Genomic DNA, 20,209 nt, shown 5'->3' with positions numbered 1-20,209 from the left:
GTGTTTATTTGTATATATGTGTAAGTATGTGTTTATTTGTATATATGTGTATGTATGTGTTTATATGTATATATGTGTATGTATGTGTTTATTTGTATATATGTGTATGTATGTGTTTATATGTATATATGTGTATGTATGTGTTTATTTGTATATATGTGTTTATTTGTATATATGTGTAAGTATGTGTTTATTTGTACATATGTGTAAGTATGTGTTTATTTGTATATATGTGTATGTACGTGTTTATTTGTATATATGTGTAAGTATGTGTTTATTTGTATATATGTGTATGTATGTGTTTATTTGTATATATGTGTATGTGTTTATTTGTATATATGTGTATGTATGTGTTTATTTGTATATATGTGTAAGTATGTGTTTATTTGTATATATGTGTATGTATGTGTTTATTTGTATATATGTGTAAGTATGTGTTTATTTGTATATATGTGTATGTATGTGTTTATATTTATGTATATATGTGTATGTATGTGTTTATATGTATATATGTGTATGTATGTGTGTGTGTGTGTGTATGTATATATGTGTATGAATGTGTACATGTGTATGTATGTGTTTATATGTATATGTATGTGTATATATGTATGTATGTAATTTTATATATATATATATATATATATATATATATATATATATATATATATATATATATATATATATGTGTGTGACTGTGTGCGTGTATGTATATATGTGTGTGTGTGTGCACACATACATAAACATATATACATACACACATACAAATATATATAATATATTTGCTGTACACTTTGCCATCTGACAAAGAAAGAAAAAACATGTTTGAAGGGACATTAAACACTAAACACTAAATAAATGCTAGATAGAATGATGCATTCAAACAAAAACATTTTAGTCTTAGAATAACATGTAGATATATTTTTTAAAGTTTCATTAGCTGTTTAAATATTGACAAAATAAGTGTAAAGTTTTAGTGTATATAAAACAATGGGAGCTGCCATGTTGTAACTTAGGTTACTTTCTCTGCTGTGGCCAATTAGGGACAGTTATAAATAGATCACTAGAGTGTGCAGCCAATGGCTGTGGGGAATATAACAGTGTTCTGCACTTCCATTTCTAACAGGAACTGAAATGCTCACAACTTCAGAATAGATTTACATGAAAACTGCCAAATTAAATAATGAAAGTATATTGCAAACTTATATATATATATATATATATATATATATATATATATATATATATATATATATATATATATATATATATATATATATATATATATATATATATATATATATATATATATATATATATATATATATATATATATATATATATATATATATAATTCTTTATAATTATGGTGGATACAATTATATTGCATATGTAAATCAATAGAAATTATTGCAATTAGCACATCATGGCAAGTATTGTGTGTGTATATATATATATAAGTTATAATTTTATATTACCAACTCAAAGTGCTTAATGTCCTTTAAAAGAACGAAAAATAAATGAAAAGCATTGCGCCTCTAACTTTTGTTGTTTATTTTAAAAACAATCTTTAGTAGTATGTACGTTCTGCATTGTAGGCCTAAATATCACTGCAGAGGTTTGTGCAAAACAGAATTACATTTATGTTACTTTAGTGCTTTTTTTTTTTTTTGTTTTTATCAAATATCCCAAACAATGACATTTTGTATTTTTTAACCTAAGTACAAGTAACAATCTTGCAGATAATGCTTATTGAAAAGAATATAATTAATAACAATTTTTTACAAGTCTTTAAGAATGAAAAATCTCTGTTCCTAACAATATTAAACTTTGATCTCTGTTTGCCATACCTAGCTGCACTTCAAAGGTTGTTTTGCCTAGTCTGTAAAAGCCTCAACAGTAACTAAACCTCAGAGGCGGAAGGAGGGATAGAGAGTGGGAGAGAGTTTCTGCATTTACCTGTCTGCTGGAATTTGGGGGGGGATCCAAGACACCTACATTCCTTGTCCCTACGGAAAGGGTCAAAGTGCAGAGGTAAGCTATTATGGCCACTGTGTGGTCTTCTGGGGACTGAAACTATTTCCTGAAACTGAGCTGTCCAGGTTAGAGACACCCACAGCACGTCAGGGACACTGGGCAGGACATCAGACAGCAGTGACATCAGTGGGGGAGGGTTGGCAGGTGAGGAACACCTACAGCAGAGACACGTCACTGCACAGGCAGGCAGGGACAGGCAGGTAAGGCTCTGGGCAGACAGCAGACACTGATAGGGAAATCAAATGAAAGGGAAAGCAGTGGTACTGTGCAACAAAGGAAGACACTGTAGCTAGACAAACAGTTGGCAAATAGTACAGGCGTATGCAGAACTAACAGATTCTTTATTATTTCATCCTCTGCTCAGAACTGTGAGACTGTTTAGTTCACAAATAAATATCTTATTATAGAGAAAAATGATTTAATCTCTTATTTAATAGTGGTTTAATATTTTACTGAACATTAAACACTATTGTATGCATATAAAAGAGCAGTGTCTAAAATATAATTGGTTAAAAATAAAAAAAGAGTTGAACTTGTTTATTTTAGTTTTGAATGTCTGTGTGCAACACTGGTTTGTGGGATAGAAGCTGATTGGCTGATAAGCAAAACTCCTACAACTCTATTGGTGAAAAGTTACATGCCCCGCCATCCTAAAAATAAAAACTGTTATCCCGCTCAGCAGAGGAACAGCTGTTTTGCAAAAACCAAACGTCGTCTTTAGATGCAACACAGAAAAAATGACTTATTTTAATAATCTCCTGCTTCATCACAAACAACGCTACACATTTATCTCCTTGGCACATAAGTAAGTTAGTTTAAAGTCAGTCTCCTCCAGCACTGAACGTGTTAAGTCTGCAAGCTTTAAGTGTAATCCCGGGACTTGGATGATGAGCGTGTGCGGAAGCTGCGCTGCTCTCACCTGCAGTATGTGTTGTGGCAGGGCAGCTGTGTAATCATCCTGCAGATTCCTAGCAGGGGTGGGGCAGCTACGGCATCACTTACTGCAGGGGGCACAGGTAGGTATAAGTACTGTGTGTACAGCTCTCAGGTACAGCAATAGAATCACTTACTGCAGAGGGCACAGGTAGGTATAAGTACTGTGTGTACAGCTCCCAGGTACAGCAATAGCATCACTTACTACAGGGGGCACAGGTAGGTATAAGTACTGTGTGTATAGATCCCATGTATAGCAATTGCATCACTTACTGCAGGGGGCACAGGTAGGTATAAGTACTGTGTGTACAGCTCTCAGGTACAGCAATAGAATCACTTACTGCAGGGGCACAGGTAGGTATAAGTACTGTGTGTACAGCTCCCAGGTACAGCAATAGCATCACTTACTACAGGGGGCACAGGTAGGTATAAGTACTGTGTGTACAGCTCCCAGGTACAGCAATAGAATCACTTACTACAGAAGGCACAGGTAGGTATAAGTACTGTGTGTACAGATCCCAGGTACAGTAATAGCATCACTTACTACAGAAGGCACAGGTAGGTATAAGTACTGTGTGTACAGCTCCCAGGTACAGCAATGGCATCACTTACTGCAGGGGGCACAGGTAGGTATTAGTACTGTGTGTACAGCTCCCAGGTACAGCAATGGCATCACTTACTGCAGGGGGCACAGGTAGGTATAAGTACTGTGTGTACAGCTCTCAGGTACAGCAATAGAATCACTTACTACAGAAGGCACAGGTAGGTATAAGTACTGTGTGTACAGATCCCAGGTACAGTAATAGCATCACTTACTACAGAAGGCACAGGTAGGTATAAGTACTGTGTGTACAGCTCCCAGGCACAGCAATAGCATCACTTACTGCAGGGGGCACAGGTAGGTATAAGTACTGTGTGTACAGCTCTCAGGTACAGCAATAGCATCACTTACTGCAGGGGGTACAGGTAGGTATTAATACTGTGTGTACAGCTCCCAGGTATAGCAATAGCATCACTTACTGCAGGGGGCACAGGTAGGTATAAGTACTGTGTGTATAGATCCCATGTATAGCAATAGCATCACTTACTGCAGGGGGCACAGGTAGGTATAAGTACTGTGTGTATAGATCCCATGTATAGCAATAGCATCACTTACTGCAGGGGGCACAGGTAGGTATAAGTACTGTGTGTACAGATCCCAGACACAGCAATAGCATCACTTACTGCAGGGGGTACAGGTAGGTATAAGTACTGTGTGTACAGCTCTCAGGTACAGCAATAGCATCACTTACTGCAGGGGGCACAGGTAGGTATAAGTACTGTGTGTACAGATCCCAGACACAGCAATAGCATCACTTACTGCAGGGGGCACAGGTAGGTATAAGTACTGTGTGTATAGCTCCCAGACACAGCAACAGCATCACTTACTGCAGGGGGCACAGGTAGGTATAAGTACTGTGTGTACAGCTCCCAGACACAGCAATAGCATCACTTACTGCAGGGGGCACAGGTAGGTATAAATACTGTGTGCACCGCTCCCAGGTACAGCAATAGCATCACTTACTGCAGTAGGCACAGGTAGGTATAAGTACTGTGTGTACAGCTCCCAGGTACAGCAATAGCATAACTTACTGCACGGGGCACAGATAGGTATAAATACTGTGTGTACAGCTCCCAGGTACAGCAATAGCATCACTTACTGCAGGGGGCACAGGTAGGTATAAGTACTGTGTGTACAGCTCCCAGGTACAGCAATAGCATCACTTACTGCAGGGGGCACAGGTAGGTATAAGTACTGTGTGTACAGCTCCCAGGCACAGCAATAGCATCACTTACTGCAGGGGGCACAGGTAGGTATAAGTACTGTGTGTACAGCTCTCAGGTACAGCAATAGCATCACTTACTGCAGGGGGCACAGGTAGGTATAAGTACTGTGTGTACAGCTCCCAGGTACAGCAATAGCATCACTTACTGCAGGGGGCACAGGTAGGTATAAGTACTGTGTGTACAGCTCCCAGGCACAGCAATAGCATCGCTTACTGCAGGGGGCACAGGTAGGTATAAGTACTGTGTGTACAGCTCCCAGGTACAGCAATAGCATCACTTACTGCAGGGGTCACAGGTAGGTATAAGTACTATGTGTACAGCTCCCAGGTACAGCAATAGCATCACTTACTGCAGGGGGCACAGGTAGGTATAAGTACTGTGTGTACAGATCCCAGACACAGCAATAGCATCACTTACTGCAGGGGGCACAGGTAGGTATTAGTACTGTGTGTACAGCTCCCAGGTATAGCAATAGCATCACTTACTGCAGGGGGTACAGGTAGGTATAAGTACTGTGTGTACAGCTCCCAAGTACAGCAATAGCATCACTTACTGCAGGGGGTACAGGTAGGTATAAGTACTGTGTGTATAGCTCCCATGTATAGCAATAGCATCACTTACTGCAGGGGGCACAGGTAGGTATAAGTACTGTGTGTACAGCTCCCAGGTACAGCAATAGCATCACTTACTGCAGGGGGCACAGGTAGGTATAAGTACTATGTGTACATCTCCCAGGTATAACAATAGCATCACTTACTGCAGGGGGTACAGGTAGGTATAAGTACTGTGTGTACAGCTCCCAGGTATAACAATAGCATCACTTACTGCAGGGGGCACAGGTAGGTATAAGTACTGTGTGTACAGCTCCCAGTCACAGCAATAGCACCACTTACTGCAGGGGGATCAGGTAGGTATAAGTACTGTGTGTACAGCTCTCAGGTACAGCAATAGCATCACTTACTGCAGGGGGCACAAGTAGGTATAAGTACTATGTGTATAGCTCCCAGACACAGCCATAGCATCACTTACTGCAGGGGGCACAGGTAGGTATTAGTACTGTGTGTACAGCTCCCAGGTATAGCAATAGCATCATTTACTGCAGGGGGCACAGGTAGGTATAAGTACTGTGTGTACAGCTCCCAGGTACAGCAATAGCATCACTTACTACAGGGGGCACAGGTAGGTATAAGTACTGTGTGTACAGCTCCCAGACACAGCCATAGCATCACTTACGGCAGGGGGTACAGGTAGGTATAAGTACTGTGTGTATAGCATCACTTACTGCAGGGGGCACAGGTAGGTATAAGTACTGTGTGTACTGCTCCCATGTATAGCAATAGCATCACTTACTGCAGGGGGCACAGGTAGGTATTAGTACTGTGCGTACAGCTCCCAGACACAGCAATAGCATCACTTACTGCAGGGGGCACAGGTAGGTATAAGTACTGTGTGTAAAGCTCCCAGACACAGCAATAGCATCACTTACTGCAGGGGGCACAGGTAGGTATAAGTACTGTGTGTACAGCTCCCAGGTACAGCAATAGCATCACTTACTGCAGGGGGCACAGATAGGTATAAGTACTGTGTGTACAGCTCCCATGTATAGCAATAGCATCACTTACTGCAGGGGGCACAGGTAGGTATAAGTACTGTGTGTACAGCTCCCAGGCACAGCAATAGCATCACTTACTGCAGGGGGTACAGGTAGGTATAAGTACTGTGTGTACAGCTCCCAGACACAGCAATAGCATCACTTACTGCAGGGGGCACAGGTAGTTATAAGTACTGTGTGTACAGCTCCCAGGTACAGCAATAGAATCACTTACTGCAGGGGGCACAGGTAGGTATAAGTACTGTGTGTATAGCTCCCATGTATAGCAATAGCATCACTTACTGCAGGGGGCACAGGTAGGTATAAGTACTGTGTGTATAGCTCCCAGGTACAGCAATAGCATCAATTACTGCAGGGGGCACAGGTAGGTATTAATACTGTGTGTACAGCTCCCAGGTATAGCAATAGCATCACTTACTGCAGGGGGTACAGGTAGGTATAAGTACTGTGTGTACAGCTCCCAGGTACAGCAATAGCATCACTTACTGCAGGGGGTACAGGTAGGTATAAGTACTGTGTGTATAGCTCCCATATATAGCAATAGCATCACTTACTGCAGGGGGCACAGGTAGTTATAAGTACTGTGTGTACAGCTCCCAGTCACAGCAATAGCATCACTTACTGCAGGGGGCACAGGTAGGAATAAGTACTGTGTGTATAGCTCCCAGACACAGCCATAGCATCACTTACTGCAGGGGGCACAGGTAGGTATTAGTACTGTGTGTACAGCTCCCAGGTACAGCAATAGCATCACTTACTGCAGGGGGCACAGGTAGGTATAAGTACTGTGTGTACAGCTCCCAGACACAGCCATAGCATCACTTACTGCAGGGGCACAGGTAGGTATAAGTACTGTGTGTACAGCTCCCAGGTACAGCAATAGCATCACTTACTACAGGGGGCACAGGTAGGTATAAGTACTGTGTGTACAGCTCCCAGACACAGCCATAGCATCACTTACTGCAGGGGCACAGGTAGGTATAAGTAGTGTGTGTACAGCTCTCAGGTATAGCAATAGCATCACTTACTGCAGGGGGCACAGGTAGGTATAAGTACTGTGTGTACAGCTCCCAGACACAGCCATAGCATCACTTACTGCAGGGGCACAGGTAGGTATAAGTAGTGTGTGTACAGCTCCCAGGTACAGCAATAGCATCACTTACTGCAGGGGGCACAGGTAGGTATAAGTACTGTGTGTACAGCTCCCAGACACAGCAATAGCATCACTTACTGCAGGGGGCACAGGTAGGTATAAGTACTGTGTGTACAGCTCCCAGACACAGCAATAGCATCACTTACTGCAGGGGGCACAGGTAGGTATAAGTACTGTGTGTACAGCTCCCAGGTACAGCAATAGCATCACTTACTGCAGTAGGCACAGGTAGGTATAAGTACTGTGTGTACAGCTCCCAGGTACAGCAATAGCATCACTTACTGCAGTAGGCACAGGTAGGTATAAATACTGTGTGCACCGCTCCCAGGTACAGCAATAGCATCACTTACTGCAGGAGGCACAGGTAGGTATAAGTACTGTGTGTACAGCTCCCAGGTACAGCAATAGCATCACTTACTGCAGGGGGCACAGGTAGGTATAAGTACTGTGTGTACAGCTCCCAGGCACAGCAATAGCATCACTTACTGCAGGGGGCACAGGTAGGTATAAGTACTGTGTGTACAGCTCCCAGGTACAGCAATAGCATCACTTACTGCAGGGGGCACAGGTAGGTATAAGCACTGTGTGTACAGCTCCCAGGTACAGCAATAGCATCACTTACTGCAGGGGTCACAGGTAGGTATAAGTACTATGTGTACAGCTCCCAGGTACAGCAATAGCATCACTTACTGCAGGGGGCACAGGTAGGTATATGTACTGTGTGTACATCTCCCAGGTATAACAATAGCATCACTTACTGCAGGGGGTACAGGTAGGTATAAGTACTGTGTGTACATCTCCCAGGTATAACAATAGCATCACTTACTGCAGGGGGCACAGGTAGGTATAAGTACTGTGTGTACAGCTCCCAGTCACAGCAATAGCACCACTTACTGCAGGGGGCACAGGTAGGTATAAGTACTGTGTGTACAGCTCTCAGGTACAGCAATAGCATCACTTACTGCAGGGGGCACAAGTAGGTATAAGTACTATGTGTATAGCTCCCAGAAACAGCCATAGCATCACTTACTGCAGGGGGCACAGGTAGGTATTAGTACTGTGTGTACAGCTCCCAGGTACAGCAATAGCATCATTTACTGCAGGGGGCACAGGTAGGTATTAGTACTGTGTGTACAGCTCCCAGGTACAGCAATAGCATCACTTACTGCAGGGGGTACAGGTAGGTATAAGTACTGTGTGTACAGCTCCCAGGTACAGCAATAGCATCACTTACTGCAGGGGGTACAGGTAGGTATAAGTACTGTGTGTATAGCTCCCATGTATAGCAATAGCATCACTTACTGCAGGGGGCACAGGTAGGTATAAGTACTGTGTGTACAGCTCCCAGTCACAGCAATAGCATCACTTACTGCAGGGGGCACAGGTAGGTATAAGTACTGTGTGTACAGCTCTCAGGTACAGCAATAGAATCACTTACTGCAGGGGGCACAGGTAGGTATAAGTACTGTGTGTACAGCTCCCAGGTACAGCAATAGCATCACTTACTACAGGGGGCACAGGTAGGTATAAGTACTGTGTGTACAGCTCCCAGACACAGCCATAGCATCACTTACGGCAGGGGGTACAGGTAGGTATTAGTACTGTGTGTACAGCTCCCAGACACAGCAATAGCATCACTTACTGCAGGGGGCACAGGTAGGTATTAGTACTGTGTGTACAGCTCCCAGACACAGCAATAGCATCACTTACTGCAGGGGGCACAGGTAGGTATAAGTACTGTGTGTACAGCTCCCAGGTATAGCAATAGCATCACTTACTGCAGGGGGCACAGGTAGGTATAAGTACTGTGTGTACAGCTCCCAGGTACAGCAATAGCATCACTTACTGCAGGGGGCACAGGTAGGTATAAGTACTGTGTGTACAGCTCCCAGGTACAGCAATAGCATCACTTACTGCAGGGGGCACAGGTAGGTATAAGTACTGTGTGTCTAGCTCCCAGGTACAGCAATAGCATCACTTACTGCAGGGGGCACAGGTAGGTATAAGTACTGTGTGTATAGCTCCCAGACACAGCAATAACATCACTTACTGCAGGGGGTACAGGTAGGTATTAATACTGTGTGTACAGCTCCCAGGTATAGCAATAGCATCACTTACTGCAGGGGGTACAGGTAGGTATAAGTACTGTGTGTACAGCTCCCAGGTATAGCAATAGCATCACTTACTGCAGTAGGCACAGGTAGTTATAGGTACTGTGTGTACAGCTCCCAGGTACAGCAATAGCATAACTTACTGCATGGGGCACAGATAGGTATCAATACTGTGTGCACCGCTCCCAGGTACAGCAATAGCATCACTTACTGCAGGGGGCACAGGTAGTTATAAGTACTGTGTGTACAGCTCCCAGGTACAGCAATAGCATCACTTACTGCAGGGGGCACAGATAGGTATAAGTACTGTGTGTACAGCTCCCAGGCACAGCAATAGCATCACTTACTGCAGGGGGTACAGGTAGGTATAAGTACTGTGTGTACAGCTCCCAGGTATAGCAATAGCATCACTTACTGCAGGGGGCACAGGTAGTTATAAGTACTGTGTGTACAGCTCCCAGGTACAGCAATAGCATCACTTACTGCAGGGGGCACAGATAGGTATAAGTACTGTGTGTACAGCTCCCAGGCACAGCAATAGCATCACTTACTGCAGGGGGCACAGGTAGGTATAAGTACTGTGTGTACATCTCCCAGGTATAACAATAGCATCACTTACTGCAGGGGGCACAGGTAGGTATAAGTACTGTGTGTACAGCTCCCAGTCACAGCAATAGCACCACTTACTGCAGGGGGCACAGGTAGGTATAAGTACTGTGTGTACAGCTCTCAGGTACAGCAATAGTATCACTTACTGCAGGGGGCACAAGTAGGCATAAGTACTATGTGTATAGCTCCCAGACACAGCCATAGCATCACTTACTGCAGGGGGCACAGGTAGGTATTAGTACTGTGTGTACAGCTCCCAGGTACAGCAATAGCATCATTTACTGCAGGGGGCACAGGTAGGTATTAATACTGTGTGTACAGCAGCTATAGCAATAGCATCACTTACTGCAGGGGGTACAGGTAGGTATAAGTACTGTGTGTACAGCTCCCAGTTACAGCAATAGCATCACTTACTGCAGGGGGTACAGGTAGGTATAAGTACTGTGTGTATAGCTCCCATGTATAGCAATAGCATCACTTACTGCAGGGGGCACAGGTAGTTATAAGTACTGTGTGTACAGCTCCCAGTCACAGCAATAGCATCACTTACTGCAGGGGGCACAGGTAGGAATAAGTACTGTGTGTATAGCTCCCAGACACAGCCATAGCATCACTTACTGCAGGGGGCACAGGTAGGTATTAGTACTGTGTGTACAGCTCCCAGGTACAGCAATAGCATCACTTACTGCAGGGGGCACAGGTAGGTATAAGTACTGTGTGTACAGCTCCCAGGTACAGCAATAGCATCACTTACTACAGGGGGCACAGGTAGGTATAAGTACTGTGTGTACAGCTCCCAGACACAGCCATAGCATCACTTACTGCAGGGGCACAGGTAGGTATAAGTAGTGTGTGTACAGCTCTCAGGTATAGCAATAGCATCACTTACTGCAGGGGGCACAGGTAGGTATAAGTACTGTGTGTACAGCTCCCAGGTACAGCAATAGCATCACTTACTGCAGGGGGCACAGGTAGGTATTAGTACTGTGTGTACAGCTCCCATGTATAGCAATAGCATCACTTACTGCAGGGGGCACAGGTAGGTATAAGTGCTGTGTGTACAGATCCCAGACACAGCAATAGCATCACTTACTGCAGGGGGCACAGGTAGGTATAAGTACTGTGTGTAAAGCTCCCAGACACAGCAATAGCATCACTTACTGCAGGGGGCACAGGTAGGTATAAGTACTGTGTGTACAGCTCCCAGGTACAGCAATAGCATCACTTACTGCAGTAGGCACAGGAAGGTATAAGTACTGTGTGTACAGCTCCCAGGTACAGCAATAGCATCACTTACTGCAGGGGGCACAGGTAGGTATAAGTACTGTGTGTACAGCTCCCAGGCACAGCAATAGCATCACTTACTGCAGGGGGCACAGGTAGGTATAAGTACTGTGTGTACAGCTCCCAGGTACAGCAATAGCATCACTTACTGCAGGGGGCACAGGTAGGTATAAGCACTGTGTGTACAGCTCCCAGGTACAGCAATAGCATCACTTACTGCAGGGGTCACAGGTAGGTATAAGTACTATGTGTACAGCTCCCCGGTACAGCAATAGCATCACTTACTGCAGGGGGCACAGGTAGGTATAAGTACTGTGTGTACAGCTCCCAGACACAGCAATAGCATCACTTACTGCAGGGGGCACAGGTAGGTATTAGTACTGTGTGTACAGCTCCCAGGTACAGCAATAGCATCACTTACTGCAGGGGGCACAGGTAGGTATATGTACTGTGTGTACATCTCCCAGGTATAACAATAGCATCACTTACTGCAGGGGGTACAGGTAGGTATAAGTACTGTGTGTACATCTCCCAGGTATAACAATAGCATCACTTACTGCAGGGGGCACAGGTAGGTATAAGTACTGTGTGTACAGCTCCCAGTCACAGCAATAGCACCACTTACTGCAGGGGGCACAGGTAGGTATAAGTACTGTGTGTACAGCTCTCAGGTACAGCAATAGCATCACTTACTGCAGGGGGCACCAGTAGGTATAAGTACTATGTGTATAGCTCCCAGACACAGCCATAGCATCACTTACTGCAGGGGGCACAGGTAGGAATAAGTACTGTGTGTATAGCTCCCAGACACAGCCATAGCATCACTTACTGCAAGGGGCACAGGTAGGTATTAGTACTGTGTGTACAGCTCCCAGGTACAGCAATAGCATCACTTACTGCAGGGGGCACATGTAGGTATAAGTACTGTGTGTACAGCTCCCAGGTACAGCAATAGCATCACTTACTGCAGGGGGTACAGGTAGGTATAAGTACTGTGTGTATAGCTCCCATGTATAGCAATAGCATCACTTACTGCAGGGGGCACAGGTAGGTATAAGTACTGTGTGTACAGCTCCCAGTCACAGCAACTGCATCACTTACTGCAGGGGGCACAGGTAGGTATAAGTACTGTGTGTACAGCTCTCAGGTATAGCAATAGCATCACTTACTGCAGGGGGCACAGGTAGGTATAAGTACTGTGTGTACAGCTCCCAGGTACAGCAATAGCATCACTTACTGCAGGGGGCACAGGTAGGTATAAGTACTGTGTGTACAGCTCCCAGGTACAGCAATAGCATCACTTACTGCAGGGGGCACAGGTAGGTATAAGTACTGTGTGTATAGCTCCCAGGTACAGCAATAGCATCACTTACTGCAGGGGGCACAGGTAGGTATAAGTACTGTGTGTATAGCTCCCAGACACAGCAATAGCATCACTTACTGCAGGGGGTACAGGTAGGTATTAATACTGTGTGTACAGCTCCCAGGTATAGCAATAGCATCACTTACTGCAGGGGGTACAGGTAGGTATAAGTACTGTGTGTACAGCTCCCAGGTATAGCAATAGCATCACTTACTGCAGTAGGCACAGGTAGTTATAAGTACTGTGTGTACAGCTCCCAGGTACAGCAATAGCATAACTTACTGCATGGGGCACAGATAGGTATCAATACTGTGTGCACCGCTCCCAGGTACAGCAATAGCATCACTTACTGCAGGGGGCACAGGTAGTTATAAGTACTGTGTGTACAGCTCCCAGGCACAGCAATAGCATCACTTACTGCAGGGGGCACAGATAGGTATAAGTACTGTGTGTACAGCTCCCAGGCACAGCAATAGCATCACTTACTGCAGGGGGTACAGGTAGGTATAAGTACTGTGTGTACAGCTCCCAGGTATAGCAATAGCATCACTTACTGCAGGGGGCACAGGTAGTTATAAGTACTGTGTGTACAGCTCCCAGGTACAGCAATAGCATCACTTACTGCAGGGGGCACAGATAGGTATAAGTACTGTGTGTACAGCTCCCAGGCACAGCAATAGCATCACTTACTGCAGGGGGCACAGGTAGGTATAAGTACTGTGTGTACAGCTCCCAGGTACAGCAATAGCATCACTTACTGCAGGGGGCACAGGTAGGTATAAGCACTGTGTGTACAGCTCCCAGGTACAGCAATAGCATCACTTACTGCAGGGGTCACAGGTAGGTAGAAGTACTGTGTGTACAGCTCCCAGGTATAGCAATAGCATCACTTACTGCAGGGGGTACAGGTAGGTATAAGTACTATGTGTACAGCTCCCAAGTACAGCAATAGCATCACTTACTGCAGGGGGTACAGGTAGGTATAAGTACTGTGTGTATAGCTCCCATGTATAGCAATAGCATCACTTACTGCAGGGGGCACAGGTAGGTATAAGTACTGTGTGTACAGCTCCCAGGTACAGCAATAGCATCACTTACTGCAGGGGGCACAGGTAGGTATAAGTACTGTGTGTACATCTCCCAGGTATAACAATAGCATCACTTACTGCAGGGGGTACAGGTAGGTATAAGTACTGTGTGTACATCTCCCAGGTATAACAATAGCATCACTTACTGCAGGGGGCACAGGTAGGTATAAGTACTGTGTGTACAGCTCTCAGGTACAGCAATAGCATCACTTACTGCAGGGGGCACAAGTAGGTATAAGTACTATGTGTATAGCTCCCAGACACAGCCATAGCATCACTTACTGCAGGGGGCACAGGTAGGTATTAGTACTGTGTGTACAGCTCCCAGGTACAGCAAGAGCATCACTTACTGCAGGGGGCACAGGTAGGTATAAGTACTGTGTGTACAGCTCCCAGGTACAGCAATAGCATCACTTACTACAGGGGGCACAGGTAGGTATAAGTACTGTGTGTACAGCTCCCAGACACAGCCATAGCATCACTTACGGCAGGGGGTACAGGTAGGTATAAGTACTGTGTGTACAGCTCTCAGGTACAGCAATAGCATCACTTACTGCAGGGGGCACAGGTAGGTATAAGTACTGTGTGCTGCTCCCATGTATAGCAATAGCATCACTTACTGCAGGGGGCACAGGTAGGTATTAGTACTGTGTGTACAGCTCCCAGACACAGCAATAGCATCACTTACTGCAGGGGGCACAAGTAGGTATAAGTACTGTGTGTACAGCTCCCAGGTATAGAAATAGCATCACTTACTGCAGGGGGCACAGGTAGGTATAAGTACTGTGTGTACAGCTCCCAGGTACAGCAATAGCATCACTTACTGCAGGGGGCACAGGTAGGTATAAGTACTGTGTGTACAGCTCCCAGACACAGCAATAGCATCAATTACTGCAGGGGGCACAGGTAGGTATAAGTACTGTGTGTATAGCTCCCAGACACAGCCATAGCATCACTTACTGCAGGGGGCACAGGTAGGTATAAGTACTGTGAGTACAGCTCCCAGGTACAGCAATAGCATCACTTACTGCAGGGGGCACAGGTAGGTATAAGTACTGTGTGTACAGCTCCCAGGTACAGCAATAGCATCACTTACTGCAGGGGCACAGGTAGGTATAAGTACTGTGTGTATAGCTCCTAGGTACAGCAATAGCATCACTTACTGCAGGGGGCACAGGTAGGTATTAATACTGTGTGTACAGCTCCCAGGTATAGCAATAGCATCACTTACTGCAGGGGGTACAGGTAGGTATAAGTACTGTGTGTACAGCTCCCAGGTACAGCAATAGCATCACTTACTACAGGGGGCACAGGTAGGTATAAGTACTATGTGTATAGCTCCCAGACACAGCCATAGCATCACTTACTGCAGGGGGCACAGGTAGGTATTAGTACTGTGTGTACAGCTCCCAGGTACAGCAAGAGCATCACTTACTGCAGGGGGCACAGGTAGGTATAAGTACTGTGTGTACAGCTCCCAGGTACAGCAATAGCATCACTTACTACAGGGGGCACAGGTAGGTATAAGTACTGTGTGTACAGCTCCCAGACACAGCCATAGCATCACTTACGGCAGGGGGTACAGGTAGGTATAAGTACTGTGTGTACAGCTCTCAGGTACAGCAATAGCATCACTTACTGCAGGGGGCACAGGTAGGTATAAGTACTGTGTGCTGCTCCCATGTATAGCAATAGCATCACTTACTGCAGGGGGCACAGGTAGGTATTAGTACTGTGTGTACAGCTCCCAGACACAGCAATAGCATCACTTACTGCAGGGGGCACAAGTAGGTATAAGTACTGTGTGTACAGCTCCCAGGTATAGAAATAGCATCACTTACTGCAGGGGGCACAGGTAGGTATAAGTACTGTGTGTACAGCTCCCAGGTACAGCAATAGCATCACTTACTGCAGGGGGCACAGGTAGGTATAAGTACTGTGTGTACAGCTCCCAGACACAGCAATAGCATCAATTACTGCAGGGGGCACAGGTAGGTATAAGTACTGTGTGTATAGCTCCCAGACACAGCCATAGCATCACTTACTGCAGGGGGCACAGGTAGGTATAAGTACTGTGAGTACAGCTCCCAGGTACAGCAATAGCATCACTTACTGCAGGGGGCACAGGTAGGTATAAGTACTGTGTGTACAGCTCCCAGGTACAGCAATAGCATCACTTACTGCAGGGGCACAGGTAGGTATAAGTACTGTGTGTATAGCTCCTAGGTACAGCAATAGCATCACTTACTGCAGGGGGCACAGGTAGGTATTAATACTGTGTGTACAGCTCCCAGGTATAGCAATAGCATCACTTACTGCAGGGGGTACAGGTAGGTATAAGTAATGTGTGTACAGCTCCCAGGTACAGTAATAGCATCACTTACTGCAGGGGGTACAGGTAGGTATAAGTACTGTGTGTATAGCTCCCATGTATAGCAATAGCATCACTTACTGCAGGGGGCACAGGTAGGTATAAGTACTGTGTGTACAGCTCCCAGTCACAGCAATAGCATCACTTACTGCAGGGGGCACAGGTAGGTATTAGTACTGTGTGTACAGCTTTCAGGTACAGCAATAGTATCACTTAATGCAGGGGGCACAGGTAGGAATAAGTACTGTGTGTATAGCTCCCAGACACAGCCGTAGCATCACTTACTGCAGGGGGCACAGGTAGGTATTAGTACTGTATGTACAGCTCCCAGGTACAGCAATAGCATCACTTACTGCAGGGGGCACAGGTAGGTATAAGTACTGTGTGTACAGCTCCCAGGTACAGCAATAGCATCACTTACTACAGGGGGCACAGGTAGGTATAAGTACTGTGTGTACAGCTCCCAGACACAGCCATAGCATCACTTACTACAGGGGGCACAGGTAGGTATAAGTACTGTGTGTACAGCTCCCAGGCACAGCCATAGCATCACTTACTGCAGGGGGCACAGGTAGGTATAAGTACTGTGTGTACAGCTCTCAGGTACAGCAATAGCATCACTTACTGCAGGGGGCACAGGTAGGTATAAGTACTGTGTGTACAGCTCCCAGACACAGCCATAGCATCACTTACTGCAGGGGGCACAGGTAGGTATTAGTACTGTGTGTACAGCTCCCAGACAAGCAATAGCATCGCTTACTGCAGGGGGCACAGGTAGGTATTAGTACTGTGTGTACAGCTTCCAGACAAGCAATAGCATCACTTACTGCAGGGGGCACAGGTAGGTATAAGTACTGTGTGTACAGCTCCCAGTCATAAGGGATTAAATGCCATATCCTCCTCTGTGGAAAGAATAACCTAATAACTATTTACATTCCTGGTTTAATGTAAACTCAACTTAATTTCTAAACATAGAAATAAAAACACAAACAACTTGTTGGTTAGAAAACCCGCAGGTCACGTTTATTGTGGCAACACAAGAACCAACGACCGTCTGAATAAACATGGACCAGGGGGGCGGCAATCAGGTACTAGCTAAACGTAGTAACCCATGCTAACAAGATGGGCAGTACCAGGGCGCAGGAGAAAAAGCAGAGCGTAGCTCAATACTGAAACAGGGAATTCTCGGCATCGGAATCACACGGGCAGGGAACACCCCAGACACGCGTCTGGGGACTTCACCCCTGGCCGGAAGTGCCGTCACTCTACCTCGATCACATCCTGCCCCGGGACACTGTCCACCCGCCACAAGATCGCCCACATATCAGGGGCCACTCTCGCCGCCACCCAACACACAAATAGGAGTAGGGACTGTCGTAAATCTGCAATAAACAGGTCCATGCCATGGTCCGAAAGCTGAACCCTGTCGCCTCGGTAGAGGCTCCGGTCAGCGGCCGTAATGAAGTTGTGCTCCACAACAAACCATCCCAGCTCAAACATAAGCCTCCTAACATCGCTGTTGAGCTTCTTGCGAACTTGAAACACTGCTCTATGAATGGCCATGTGACGCCACGTCAACCTAGGGATAATGTTCGACCAACCCATTCTCACACCAGGCATCCAAGCTTTAAAGGTGCGCAGATCTGACTGGATCACTGCGCTCAAATCCCGGGGAGGAATTGAGCCAAGATCATTACCACCTAAGTGTATGATCAGAACATGGGGTTTTTCCCAACGCCTCATGGCGTTTTGAAGTAAACCAGGCAGATCTGCCCAGCAAAGGCCTCTTCTCCCTAACCACCTAACGACAACCCTAGAGGATGAGAACCCTAGTTGCTGCCTTCCAGGTTGAGTTGATGCTCAGATGGCTGCCCAGTGCATGAACGAGTGCCCGACGATCCAGGCACGAAGTGGACCACTTCTAGGCCCTGCAATAGAAACAAGCGTTAGAGCATATCGTAACCAATAACAACATCGCAACATTATCACACTGCAGAATATTAACATTGGGATAAAAGTGGCCTAACGTAAATCTGATACCTCTTGGATTTCCACCTCCCAAGTGCCATTATGCTGTCAGCCGACCAGCCTAAAGCCGCTGCAGTCGTAGCAGCTCCCACCCTAAAGGAGTGAGGAACTATAGTATTGGGATTCAAACCCACCTTTTCAGCTGCCCACCCAAAACCTTCCAAAATTGAAACCTCGTAAGAGGGGTACCATCCTGATGACTTAAAAATCTCTCAGCACCCACTGGACGCATGTCCGAGAAGTTCTTCAACAGGGCACAAAGGCAGCTTGCAGAACCCATGAGCGTGGGTAGCGACATCCAGGCCCCCCTACCATCCTGATCGACTTTCGATCGAGGGATAAAAAGCAACGCCTCATTATCCGTAAATCTGACGTGATCCGCCAGAACACCACCCACTTTCGCTAATTTAGATTGCGGGACCAATTCCCCTACTCGGAGTGCGCCATGAGACGCCATGGCGAACGCCGCGAAAAAAAGCTGGACCTCTTAGAACGAGGGACCGACCTCAGGGAGAACCCAAAGCAGGAGGACCAACCTGTCCGCCGTTATGGGTTCTCTAATATCCGGTCGCCGAAACTCCGTCCTCCTCCAACCCCTCAGAATTTGACGAATCAAAAACGTTTTGGAAGAGTCCGTCAGCGTGAATAGTCTACAGAAAAAGGACACCGCTGCTAACCGCGTGGACACCGCCCCCTTCTTTGCTAGCTTAGTCCTAAGCTCCGCGAGCCAGCGCAATAGCCAATCCTGCTCACCAGCACAAGAAGGAAATCCTTGGACATCGCAGAAGAATACCCATTCTTCCCAGTACCTTACATAGGACTTCCAAGTGGAAGGTGCCAGGGACGCCTTCAGTACCGGAATCAGGGACTGCCATCCAAAGCCACCTGCCAAAGAGAAGGAGGACAGGGAAAGCCATGAGTGGCATCATTAGGAGCACATTTCCTAAAAATTTCCCATTGAAAGCGAGACAGTGCATCAGCAATAACGTTAGCAACCCCTGGGACATGCCTAGCCCGAAACTCAATGTTCCGCTTAAGGCATCTCAAAACCAGAATCCTCAGATATCGGATTACTGGTGGTGAAGAAGAGGAAAGCCCGTTAATGACAAAAACCACACTCAAATTGTCCGTCCAAAAAACGACGGAACTGTTTTCGAGCTTGTCCCCCCAGATCTCCAACGCCACCAGAATGGGGAAAAACTCCAGAAGGCACATATTCCTGGTAAGGCCCCTGGCCGTCCACTCGGTCGGCCAAGGTTCGGCGCTCCACTCACCATTGAAATAGGCGCCGTACCCGAAACCCCCAGCAGCGTCAGTAAAGAGGTGCAGGGCCTGCGCCGAAGTCTGAGGGGTTCTCCAAATACAGATCCCATTGAAATCCCTGAGAAACAGATCCCAGACATGAAGGTCATCATTCATGTCTTTACTAATCATTAGTTTTGCCTTGGGAGATGTAACTCCCGGCAACATGCGCTCCATTCTTTTCAGGAAAATCCTCCCCATTGGGATGACCCTTCCTGCGAAGTTGAGCAGACCCAATACAGATTGTAGCTCTTTTAGCGTGCAGAATTGTGCCGCAGCGAGTCTCCTGACTTCCGTCAACATCTTCCGGACTTTATCCGCCGGGAGCCTACATTCCCTTGCTACCGAATCAATTTCGATACCCAGGAAAGTAAGACATGTGCAAGGGCCCTCCGTTTTGTCTTCCGCTAAGGGAACACCAAATTTCTCCATCAACAGCCTCATGGCGTAAAGAAGCAACTCACATTCCCTGGAGTCCTGTCTACCTACCAGGA

General features: G+C 46.1%; 1 protein-coding gene across 5 annotated transcripts in view; it reads right to left on the bottom strand.

Moving 5' to 3' along the window:
- The window catches only part of LOC128640291 (extracellular matrix-binding protein ebh), a 125,010-nt gene that overhangs the window by 88,017 nt on the left and 16,784 nt on the right, over positions 1-20,209 (bottom strand). For 4 of the 5 annotated variants that reach the window (XR_008399320.1, XR_008399321.1, XR_008399322.1 and 1 more), the window contains exon 1: positions 1,957-2,151. The exons of the other annotated variant lie outside the window; for it this stretch is intronic. The gene's annotated coding sequence lies outside the window, so the exon portion shown is untranslated. Of the gene's footprint in view, positions 1-1,956; positions 2,152-20,209 lie in introns of those variants that run through there. 5 annotated transcript variants of the gene reach the window in all.

This window comes from Bombina bombina, chromosome 9, assembly GCF_027579735.1.
Source record: "Bombina bombina isolate aBomBom1 chromosome 9, aBomBom1.pri, whole genome shotgun sequence".
In the NCBI taxonomy this organism is placed as follows: domain Eukaryota; kingdom Metazoa; phylum Chordata; class Amphibia; order Anura; family Bombinatoridae; genus Bombina; species Bombina bombina.
The sequence above is the reverse complement of the archived record's forward strand: the minus strand, read 5'-3'. Positions and strand labels throughout refer to the sequence as shown.